Consider the following 12,906-nt stretch of genomic DNA (forward strand, 5'->3'; position numbering starts at 1 on the left):
TACCTGGAGGCTCTGCCGCCACTTGCCGTGACCACCTGCCTGTCCAGAGACTCTTGCCCGCTCACCTGGGAGCGCTCACCTGCTACCTGCCTGCTAGCTTACCTGGAGGCTCTGCCGTCACTTGCCGTGACCACCTGCCTGTCCAGAAACTCTTGCCCGCTCACCTGGGAGCGTCCACCCGCTACCTGTCTGCTAGTCTACCTGGAGGTTCTGCCGTCACTTGCCGTGACCACCTGCCTGTCCAGAGACTCTCGCCCGCTCACCTGGGAGCGCTCACCAGCCACCAGCCCGCTGCCCTTCTACCCAGAGACTGTCCCTGTCACTTGCCGTGACTACCTGCCCTTCTACCCAGAGACTGTCCCTGTCACTTGCCGTGACTACCTGCCCTTCTACCCAGAGACTGTCCCTGTCACTTGCCGTGTCTACCTGCCCCTCTACCCAGAGACTGTCCCTGTCACTTGCCGTGACTACCTGCCTGTCTTCCCTGGGAGCCACCCGCTTCCTTACAAGGACTGCCCCCTTGTATAGTTGCACAGAGGTTCCACCTCCCAGACCCGTTACACTAAGTACTGCCATCTGCAGCTAGTGACCAACTTAAAAGGGACAGATCTCATAGATATTTTTTCGTAATGCCGACAAGGTAGCGGGGGGAGGCTCCTGCTGCAGCCAGTATTTTTTAAAATTGTTTCTGAACTTTTTGGGGTTAGTATTTGTTTTTGATTATTAAGTACAATTGGCATAACTAGGTGGCAAGAAAAGAAAACAGCCAATAATAAATGAAAATAGCTGATATATCCACGTGCCGGAAAGACTGAACGATTATTCTGAGCAGACTGTGATCACAGTGCGGTCCGAGTGTCATTCCTTTTTCTCGTACGTGGAGAAATAATGAAAAGGTTTCTCTAACTTTTGCTTTCTGACAGTCCGTGAAATTTGGACCGCACTCAGATGTCATTGCAATTTTTTCACGGACCCATTGACTTGCATTGCCGATTTGATCCAACCATCTGATTCAAATCGGACATGCCTCCATAATTTTCCGCAGACCTCTTGGTCAGTGAAAAATCACAGGCATGAGAATGACCCCATAGACTATCACAGGTACGAGTACTATCCATGAAAAACACGAATAGCTAACTGTGAGGGGGTGTGCAGAGGTAACACGTAACACCGTGGCACTGAGGGGTTTAAAGGCCCCTCTACTACATAAAATAGTGCTAGAAATGACATATGGCAGCCGAACTGTGTCACAGATTTTACTTTGGTCACAGTTTTACATTTACATTAGTTTTATATTAAATCTCTGCTAATATAAGTCAGGGAAATAGGAACATTCCTGAAGAACAAAGTCAGAAACACGGCTCTACCTACAGTATAGTCATCCAACGCATTAAACCTTTACAAGGTCGGCTGAATGTTGTATGCGGATATTGGACTTCAGAGTGTAATGCAATTTATAATTCCAATGCATCTATTAAAAAATTCTAGTAAATGATGGAAAATTAGCCAAGTACCATAGGGTGCCCTAAAACAAAAATCAGGAATTTATACATCTTGAGGGTCCATGCATGTGCAAAGTACATACACCCAAAGGTATTCCTTGTGCCGCCGTATGGCCAATCAGTAATACCTCTACTAAACAGCATGCAATTAAACATGACACTATTATTTTGTCCTCTATGGGTCCCCAAATGGAATCATAGTGGTGCACATAAGGCCTCGTTGCAGCCATATTATAATACAGAGTTGGCCCATAGCCATTATATTGTGGATACAGTACATACTGAATCGATTTATAAACACTTGTTCACATCATTAAATTAAAGGGTATCCTATAGAGATGAGTGAATCGAAATTGTCTCTAGTTTTCCAAAAGAACAATGTTCATCAAATTCTGAATTTGTTGGTATTCGATTAATACAAATCTTGTAAAATGGCATCTGGCCAGGTACCATTCTACTGGATTCAAAAGAGTCGTGAAGGGGTATGGTCTTCAAGCTCTCTGCATTTTTGGTGTCTCCAGTGTTGACTAGGCTGTAATGTCATGACATGCATCGCAAGGCGTTATACAATCAAAGCTTAGTCAGTGCCGGTGGTGCCAAAGATGACGGGTGCTGAAAGACATCGACAATGATCCAGTAAAGACTGCACCAGTAACCAGACAAAAAAGATGACTAGGCTAGTGCCGGGCTTCATGGCAGGACAGTTGGGGGTAGGGTGAGGGTTATTTATTTTTATATGTGTTTATTATGTTTTGGGTTTTGAAGACATCCCACAGCATAACAATGATCATTTTTTTGCATCAAATAAATGTGACAGGAATAGAATTTCCGAGCGAACCGCTAAATTAGAATTTCATCAAAGTCTCTCATTATTAATATTTATTTAAGTGGACAGATGTTATCAGTGTAAAATTGGAGGATGACTAAAAAAATGTAAAAACTTTTTGAAAAAAAATTTAGGGAATATTTTTGACCCTAAAACCTCCACCATCTGCTGGCAGGTGGAGCAAAATGGCGGCAAGAAGGGTGATCATGCTGGGTTGATATCAAGAGGTCACATCAAAGACGAAACGGGAAAGAAAGTGGATGGCCAAAATACAAGACAAGGACATGGAATGAGATAAATCAGGAAGATACAGAGCAAGAGGAAGGAATAGAGGATGACTAAACTTTTTGAAAATAAATTTAGGGAATATTTTTAACCCTAAAACCTCCACTAGCTGCTGGCTGGTGGAGCAAAATGGCAGCAACAAGCGTCATCATGCTGGGTCGATATCATGAGGCACATCAAAGACGAAACTGGAAAGGAAGTGGGTGGCCAAAATACAAGCCAAGGCCAGGAAATGGAATACATCATGAAGACAGAGCAAGAGCAAGGAATAGGGCTATACCAGATAAGCAGAACTTAATGACTGGCAGTGGGAACTGATTCTCAGGGGTTTAAGTAACAAGCAGCCCCAATCAGGGATGACAGCAGCAAGAAACACAAACTAACAGAATTTAACCCCAAAACTTTTCAGCTAGAGCCACAAGTCCCAGGAATAAAACAGGACTACTGAATAGTCATTCTGTGATGGTCGACGAGCGAAACAGGAGTAGAGCGAACAGGCACTGGCACGGATGTCAGAAAATGCAAGTCTATCTGTGGTGGCCTATTTTCTAGGCAAGGTGCTTGCAAGCTCTTTGTTATAGAGCTTGTAAGTGAGGGATTTTAAATTATATTGATTACAGCTCTTTGCCTGATTATCGGCCATCTCTGCAGTATCCGGTTTCCTAAGAAAGGATATGCATGCACTTGTAAACTGTCTGCTGTACAGAGCGCTGCTCTGAAGCTAAAACTGGATTGCTGGATCGGGCTAGCTCAGTGCCTCTATGCTCCGCCGATGCTGCAGAGGTAAAGCTTGATGAGCAGTTCAGGCTAGGGGATCAGCCATGTTTCCTGCCTTAACCATCAGTTTCAGGAGCACACCCATTCCCCGGCAAGCTGGGAGAAAGTTGAGTCAACGCTCTTGAAGAACAAACACGAGAAACTCCTTTAACCATGAAATCCTATTACCCATCACATTCCCAGTTAGTAATAACACTATAACCCTACGCTGGTTGCTGAAAAATAAAACTGATATGAATCAAGGCGTAATAGTGAGCCCAGATAAAATGTAAAAATGGTCGATCACACAGACAGGATTGAATGTGAAAGATACAAGTGAGATAAAAGAACATTTATTAATTGAACCATTAAGTAATATCCTTTCTTTTAATTAAAACCCTTCATTCGGTGACGTTTAGCCAGATTTATTGTCCCCAGAAAAAAAAAAAAAATCTGTGATACTAACTAGTCCCAATGTAGAAATGCACTTGCCAATTTAATTAATGCGCGCAATTTCAACTCTCATTTGCGTGCCACATTTATGAGACAATGCAATAAATTCTGGCGCACGGCTGTAGACTGTAATATCTGTTTTATATAATTGACGTGGCTAATGAATCCCTGCTGGCTCATCATTAACTTGGAGGAGAGTATTAATGACAGGTTGATGTAAGCAATATTCCAATGGCAGAGGAGCCTTGACTAATAAAAAAAAAAAATTGTACGGCACTAAAAAAAAATGTAATTTTTTTATTTTAGTTATATTATTTTATGACAATTTCATTTTTTTCCGCATTTCTGAAAAATATTAATTTATTTAAAATATTAGCAAGTTATTATCTACTTTTATAGAAATGTTGTCACCTGACGTCTTGAGACTGCTATAGTCATTAAATTTAGGAAATTAATGAAAATGGCCAAATCCATCACTGATATGCACAGTCTGCTACGGAGAAGGCGAGTGACTACCTGCTCCTAGTACTGAGCAATGTCACTGAGCTCCCTGTATCCATATTATGGCAGACCCTATGCACTATATGTGCTGCTATATGGTGCTGCCATAAGAAAACACATCCAAGAAGCAAGACAAGCTCCCTTAGTGCCCAAGGCAAAATTTTCAGAATGCCCCCTGCCCCACCCCCAATGCCAGACAACTTCCTCTACAAGGAAGGGCAGTGATCTCAAAAGTCTATACCTACAAGTATGTGATATTGAAAATGAGGCCCATAAACAGCATCTCAATGGCCTTACAATGGCTTAAAGGGAGTCTGTCAGCAGGTTTTTGCTATGTAATCTGAGGGCAGCATGAGGTAGGGGCTGAGACACTGATTTCAGCGATGTGTCACTTGTGTTGTTTTTTCAATACAATAAGTGTTTTATCAGCAGGAGATTAACACTAGAGGACTGCAGCTCACATGCACCCTAGTTCAACTCCGCCCTCACCATTGATTAGCAGCTTGCTGTCAATATACGATGTACACAAAGAGCTGTGTGGGCGTGGTTAACTTTCTGAGCTCTGCTGCATGCTACATCTAAAAATTCTGATTGTATCACAACTGCTGCACCCAGTAAACTAAGTGATACATCGCTGGAATCAGGGTCTGTTTTCCTACAATATACTGTTCTCAGAGGAGGTAGCAAAAACCTGATGACTAGTGATGAGTGAGTATGTTCTGTTAACCCTTTCGGTGAGCATGCTCGGGTGCTCGCCGAGTGTCTTCGGCGTGCTCGGGTGTTATATTTCAGTCACTCTGTGCACATGATTTGCGACTGCTTGACGACTTTAATACATGTGAGGAATGCCTAAGAAACAGGCATTCCTCACATGTATTAAAGCTGTCAAACAGTCGCAAATTTTGCGCACGGAGTGACTGAAACATAACACCCGAACACGCTGAAGATACTCGGAAAACACCCGAGCATGCTCGCAAATCTCGAATAAAGAGCATGCTCGCTCATCACTACTGCTGACAGATTCCCTTTAATGCTTTAATTGCACCCCACACCTAAGTGGCACCCTAGGCAACAGCCTACTTTGGCGTCCAAGGCTAGTATGAATTGTAGGCAAACAACAGAAAAATTCTCAATGAGTCCAAATTATAAATCCATGCAATTTCTATGTGCAGCATATGGCACATGGACAAAACACTCATTTATTTTTCTCATGAAAGAATGGAACATGCCATCATTTTTTAGCAAAAAAATAGAGAAAAACCTCAATGGTTCTCTATGTAAAATTACAGATACACCGAGGTATAGTGTGGAGGTACTATACAGATCTGTAATACGGTCGGTAGTAGGGTGCACATTTCCATGTAGCTTATGCACAAAATTCATCAATATGCTTTAATACATGTATATAAGATAGTTTGTTTATGTTGCAATAATTATTACATTTGTTTTAATTAGTATTGATTAATCTATTAATATTAATCTACCATAATAAATTCAAGAGTGATCAAGAATTATTGTTTTGTCTCCGTACTACTAATAATAATTATTGTTATTATTAATTAAATGAAAATAATTATAATAATATGTATATAAATATATAAGTATACAAATAAATATAAATAATAAGGATTCATTTAGAACAACACTTAATATTTTTATCATTTTTACTTAAATATAAATAACAATCAGTAATTTATAAATAATAGGATTACTTCATAATAATAATTAACAAATAATAAAATGAATTGCAAGTCAAATCATGATTTATTATATTACTTTATACTTTTTTCTAGACGTATAAGGCAGTTTCTCAAGTTTGTTCTTCCACAACAGATGGAGAGCCAAAGGTTGTCTTAGCCTCTTAATAAATAAGAAACCATTAATCGATTGGGACAGGTGCAGATTATTTTCCATCCATTCCAAAAAGGCAAAGTAGTATGTTCTTTAATGCTGCCTATTGTCACTGCAAAATTTTAATTTACTTGTTCGTTTAGTTTTCCCAGGGAAATTCGATTTGCGGATTCTCGGCAAATTTAATGTCCCTTGTTTTTCTTTAAACATAAGATGTTAAAAAAAAATTAAAAAATCCTTTTAGTTACCTCTCTGGCCCCTCCGCTCCTCACAGTCACTCATCTGGTCCTCATCGTATCTTCAGATCACCGCTGCTCATGCTGAAATCCTCAGGCCTCCCATGCTGGACCTGGACTTATGGCTTTGATGGGTCCTGGGAGGGGTCTACGCATGTGGTGACATCACAAAACCATGAACTTTTGCACTTGTGCTGAACTCTCCTGGGCCTCATCGAAGCCGGAAGATCCCGACGCAGCGTCAGATTTTAACACTAGCAGGGGTGATCTGAAGATGAAGCGAAGAGGCCGGAGGGGTGAGAGGTATCAATAAGAAAAATCCGCGTAGAATCTAATTCCAAAAATAATATGCACTTTGATGAATACGGATATTTGTAATTTTCTAATAGAATTCACTTTCACTCTAACTTATTGGCTCATTTCTAATGGTAGAGAGTTCAGTCACCTAACACCAGGACCATATGTACCATGGAGATAGATGTAGACAGACAATGCATTCTCTACTGGGGTCCCCTTGTTTTACAGACAATACACCGAAATCCTCTTTTGATCTTTGCTACGGACCACATTTTCTACATATACAGTGGGTACGGAAAGTATTCAGACCCCTTTAAATTTTTCACTCTTTGTTTCCTTGCAGCCATTTGGTAAATTCTAAAAAGTTCATTTTTTTCTCATTAAAGTACACTCTGAAACTGTATGGCGGAGTGGAGAGGGAAGAAGGAAAGAAGAATAGGGGAAGAGAAGGAAAGGGAGTAGGGGAAGGAAAGAAAAGGAGTAAAGTAGGGAAGAAAAGGAAAGGAAAGAAGGGGGGGAATAAATAAAAAAAAAAGAGAAAGAAAGGTCTCCATGGGGAACTTACTGTAATATTGTAAAACGAGTATTGTCATGTAATATCTGTTCCAAGTTTTGTTATGTTTAATAAAAATTTATCTGATTAAAAAAAAAGTCCACTCTGCGCCCCATCTTGATTGAAGAAAAACAGAATTGTATACATTTTTGCTAATTTGAAATATCACATGGTCATAAGTATTCAGACCTTTTGCTCAGTATTGAGTAGAAGCACCCTTTTGAGCTAGTACAGCCATGAGTCTTCTTGGGAATGATGCAACAAGTTTTTCACACCTGGATTTTGGGATCCTCTGCCATTCTTACTTGCAGATCCTCTCCAGTTCCGTCAGGTTGGATGGTGCACATTGGTGGACAGCTATTTTCAGGTCTCTCCAGAGATGCTCAATTGGGTTTAGGTCAGGGCTCTTGCTGGGCCAGTCAAGAATGGTCACAGAGTTGTTCTGAAGCCACTCCTTTGTTATTTTAGCTGTGTGCTTAGGGTCATTGTCTTGTTGGAAGGTGAACCTTCGGCCAAGTCTGAGGTCCAGAGCACTCTGGAATAGGTTTTCATCCAGGATATCTCTATACTTGGCCGCATTCATGTTTCCTTCAATTGCAACCAGTTGTCCTGTCCCTGCAGCTGAAAAACACCCCCATAGCATGATGCTGCCACCATCATGTTTCACTGTTGGGATTGTATTGGGCAGGTGATGAGCAATGCCTGGTTTTCTCCACACATACCACTTAGAATTATCACCAGAAAGTTCTATCTTCGTCTCATCAGACCAGAGAATCTTATTGCTGCATTGATAGTTGACTTTGTGGAACTTTCTCCCATCTCCCTACTGCATCTCTGGAGCTCAGCCACAGTGATCTCTGGGTTCTTCTTTACCTCTCTCAGCAAGGCTCTTCGCCCACGATTGCTCAGTTTGGCTTGACGGCCAGGTCTAGGAAGACATCTGGTGGTCCCAAACTTCTTCCATTTAAGGATTATGGAGGCCACTGTGCTCTTAGGAACCTTGATTAATGCAGAAATTATTTTAGAACCTTGGCCAGATCTGTGCCTTGCCACAATTCTGTCTTTGAGCTCCTTGGGCAGTTCCTTTGAGCTCATGTTTCTCATTTGGTCTGACATGCATTGTGAGCTGTGCGGTCTTATATAGACAGGTGTGTGCCTTTCCAAATCAAGTCCTATCAGTTTAATTAAACACAGCTCGACTCCAGTGAAGCAGTAGATCCATCTCAAGGAGGATTACAAGGAAATTACAGCATGTGACTTAAATGTGAGTGTCTGAGCAAAGGGTCTGAATACTTATGACCATGTGATATTTCAGTTTTTCTTTTTTAATAAATTTGCAAAAATGTCTACATTTCTGTTTTTTTCAGTCAAGATGGGGTGCAGAGTGTACTTTAATGAGAAAAAAAAAAAACTTTTTAGAATTTACCAAATGGCTGCAATGAAACAAAGAGTGAAAAATTTAAAGGGGTCTGAATACTTTCCATACCCACTGTATATACAAATTCCTGACCCTACACAGAAGTGTACATAATCGACAGAATTAGTATATAATCTAGTACATGTTCTTTACACCAGGAAGGTTCATAGATGGTCCATAAACATCCATGAAAAACAATTCAAAAACTTTATGAAATAATTGGACTTCCCTAAGAAGAACAATAAAGAAAGCACAAAGGTTTCAGAAAGTATGAAGTTATCCAACAAAAGAAAGAAAACAGTCTAGAAGATCGATTAGGCATCATTTTTAAGCTGATAATAATGTATAAGAATTTTTGTTTGGAGATCTTAGATATATGTGGACAATAGACTATCCACCAAATTCTCCTTTGTGGGTTTGACAAAATGATACAGAATTTTTAATGCAGGTCTTTGAACCATAGTCAGAAGTGGATGCAGTAAGGAAAAGTATAAGCCCTTCTTATATATTTTCCATTCCTTTGCAATTAATTTCTGGCTTTGGCCCCCAAAAAATGGAATAAAAACAGTTTTTTTTTAAAAAAAAAAAAGCTGTATGTAATGGAAATTCTGTGTTGGGTGAGATGATCCAAGGAAGAGTCCATCTCCTTATTTGACTCCTTTATTGGAATAACATACCCATATGGCTGTAGGCATTCTTATCTCAATGGTCAACCTAAGAGTCAACCAGAAGAACTCATCTGTGGTCTATGGTAGATCAAATTGCCCGTAATAATTTTTATTTTCTGCTGTACTAAACTACAGTAAGTTTCAGTAGGTTTCATAGAATGACTAAAAAACAACACTTCTATGAATGCTACTTGTAAAACTTTTCAAAAAAGTTTCAGCCTACCTTTTTATCTGTCTTTACGAGTCAGACGTCTTCTGAACCGTGCAACGAATTTTGAAGATTTGGGACATTTCAGCTGCTAAAATCCTATAAAATAAAGATAAAACTAGTTCATATCAGAAAATTCAATACATTGACACAGAAAGAAATAAACTCTTAAGACTCGATGGATAACGTAAGGAATTGTAGGTCCACCTATTTCACACAAGGTCTACGGTCTACATAGTGTCATTGTCTATGTTCACACACCGAATGTGTTTGTTCACAATTATCATGGGTAAACCACGCTGTCAGCAATCCAATGTTTAATTAATTTTGCTGATTACATCCTAATAACGACAAGCATTAAATGTATAATGGGACATGATTAGTACTCAGCATCGCTCTCCGAGAGGCCTCCGAGCACAACCAATTTATAAAATATCAGTGTCTAGCAATGAATTGGAGCCTCTCGATCATCGATAAGATCAGACGGCCACAGGTTGGGTGCCAAAGTATTACACATCAATTTCCACTATAAGAATAACATTAAAGGAAAGGCAAAAGATACTGAATATGTGCGTAAAATTGAATCCTGTCTTCCTTGACTTTGCCAGAAAGATGACTTAAAGGCACATTTGATGCCAAATTCTGTACTATATTTACCAACTATCTTGTTTCATTCATAATACTGATGTTATTTGTAATAGGATGCATGGGACATTTCAGTTACTATATCCTATTTATGCGTTGCTATGTATAACCCCGCCCACACCACTGATTGACTGCTTTCTGTGTACACTGTGCATAGGCAGAAAGCTGCCAATCAGTGTTGTGCGTGGGGTTATACTGAGCTCATGAGTATGGAGGACTACCTGGCAGCAGGTTTACTAGTCCTCTAGTGATAATCTCCTACTGATAAAACAGTGATTTTATCAAAACCACAGCAAGTAGCCCAGTAAGTGATACATTTGTAAAATCAGTGTCTCTGTCTTTACATTATGCTGCTCTCTGATTAGTTGGTAAAAACCAGATTCACTTTAAGCTTTACTGGCTTACTGGCCAAATATGTTCAATGACGCTGAGTGAAGGACTAATAAACCCTCTGGGAAACATCTAAGATAAAAGATCAGTCTTGGAAGATTAAATTCTTTCTAGTAGAAGTTATAATAATTATCATAGTTATAATAATCTATATGATCAACTTTACACCAATCTCTAAAGCTCTATCTATCTCCACATGATAGACGATAAATGGATGATCAATGGCAGTCCAGCTGACTATCAGTGAGCCTGAGATTGGGAGTCCCAAACTGTTCTATGTCATGAGCAATTGTAAGTACACAGTGCTATATAATATGATGACTGCAATATAGGCAAATAGTTGTTACATCTACATCTGCTAGATGACTCAAAGTCTTAATTCCACCGTCTATCACCATTAGAGAAGATACCGCGACTGGTACCCATACACTCCATATATCTAGGTACCTCACAGTGCGCAGTGTTCTAGATATACCCACTCCCTGAGGGACCACCATTACGGACCTTTGCGCCACCCACGGCCCACTGTCCCTCCTGTAAAGTTACAAAAACTCACCTCAGCCTTAACATCAGTAAGTCACCACCTATCTTACTCTTAGTAGTAACCTTATAGTGGTACCGGCTTAACAACTATTTACCACAACTACCAGCAACTCTCTACAGTACCCTCAACTACCCTGATGCCTACCTGTCACTCAACTCTCAAATAGCAGGTATTTCCTATTGGTTCAATACACATTTTACCTGACTAGGTTGTCATTATATCTGCCTATTTTCATCCACCTAGGCTACCAGCAGGAACCATCACTACACTTGTTCTATCTCCTGCTAACAAATTTCATGAACAAGACATTAACTACAACCACAGCCCCATCCCAGAGACAGGTAATTATTATCATTTTTAAATATAATCTATTCGAAAGACCACCCTCTCCATTTATTTTAATAATAACCCTAATTTATTCCAACCGGCATCTCTTCATAAGCAACTGTGGACGATCCCGCCACCGGTATATATCAGAAATATCAGACATCCAGGTAATAACCGCTGGTACCTAAATACCTACGCACACTCTCTATAAAGTTACATTTTCTCATATTAATTCGTCCCCCCCTTTTTCTGTTCCCTACAGGGGAAGATCACCACCATGCAAAATTGGTGTATACTTCATTAATTATTTGGACCAATTGGATTTTAATTAAGCCTTTGAGCCCATACCACTACTGCTCGTGATTTGCCTGCCTCACTTTATGTTATTTTAATTCTCCACTTTTAAGCTTTATCCAATAAACCAATACTGTTTTATCCCTCTGACATCTTTTTCACCTTTATTGACCTATTTACATCCCTTGTCCTTGTCTCTTAGTGCAAATTATTACCAATACTATTTTAACCTTTTGGTACCAGTCCCGGTACCTTTGGACAAGTAGTGGCTGTTGTCCCAATTTGCTGCAGGCCTATTAGACCACCTACCAGCGCCACTGATTTTCACCTCAAAATCATTAAAGCACCACTCCAGTGTTTTCTTTTCTTTATTGGGGATTGTGCAATATTTAGAAAAAAAATACCTTCCCATAAACTGCTAATCACGGTGAATCAGACAGCAGAATCTCCCAGTGATCGGTATCACACAAGCCTGGGTTTCAGGATTCCTCCTCACTAGCAAACTTAGGACGCAGGGTATTAAACTACCCTTACAATTTGCAATTGCAGTGTGTACAGATTAAAAAAATGCTGTAATTAAGATGCTGTGCTGTTACTGCAGTATATCACAGATCAATTAATTCACAGTGACACTGACTATGCAGGTCCTGCACTTCCCTTTATCACTTGAATATTTGCATTCTTATTCGCCGACTGACTGTGCACCACTATTTTCAATGTGGTTTAACACTAGTGCAATAGTACAACACAATCCAATTTTGACCTTTTTCTGTCCATATGTGGAATGATCTGTGCAATTTAAACACCTATCTCTGTAAAAATATAAAATGGCACTGATTGGCCGGCCCTCAACTTTTATACTGGCTGCGACAGTCTTTAGGAAAGTTTGCATCTATAGAACTTTGGTGGAATTACTTGTATACGAGGTTGCATTTCCATTTTTTGTATCGTCCAATATTGTTGCTATTTATTATATTGCAAAACAAGTTATTTCATCACTATATCATCATTTTATTGTATATACTGTAGAGAATAGTTTTTTTTTTTCAATGGAAATGCTTATGACATTGAATGTTTATTGACTTGAAGTAATGTAAAGTATGTCTGATGTATGAAATCCATCCCACTAAGTACAAGGTCACTACACAGACTC

At 39.7% G+C, this 12,906-nt stretch overlaps 1 protein-coding gene across 2 annotated transcripts in view; it reads right to left on the reverse strand.

Moving 5' to 3' along the window:
- CNTN5 (contactin 5) overlaps positions 1-12,906 on the reverse strand; it is a 2,189,536-nt gene that overhangs the window by 1,770,520 nt on the left and 406,110 nt on the right. For both annotated transcript variants that reach the window (XM_073662155.1, XM_073662156.1), the window contains one exon: positions 9,569-9,652. The gene's annotated coding sequence lies outside the window, so the exon portion shown is untranslated. The remainder of the gene's footprint in view (positions 1-9,568; positions 9,653-12,906) is intronic.

This window comes from Phyllobates terribilis, unplaced genomic scaffold (genome assembly GCF_046119375.1).
Source record: "Phyllobates terribilis strain yellow unplaced genomic scaffold, ASM4611937v1 Scaffold_2__4_contigs__length_985480577, whole genome shotgun sequence".
Classification (NCBI taxonomy): domain Eukaryota; kingdom Metazoa; phylum Chordata; class Amphibia; order Anura; family Dendrobatidae; genus Phyllobates; species Phyllobates terribilis.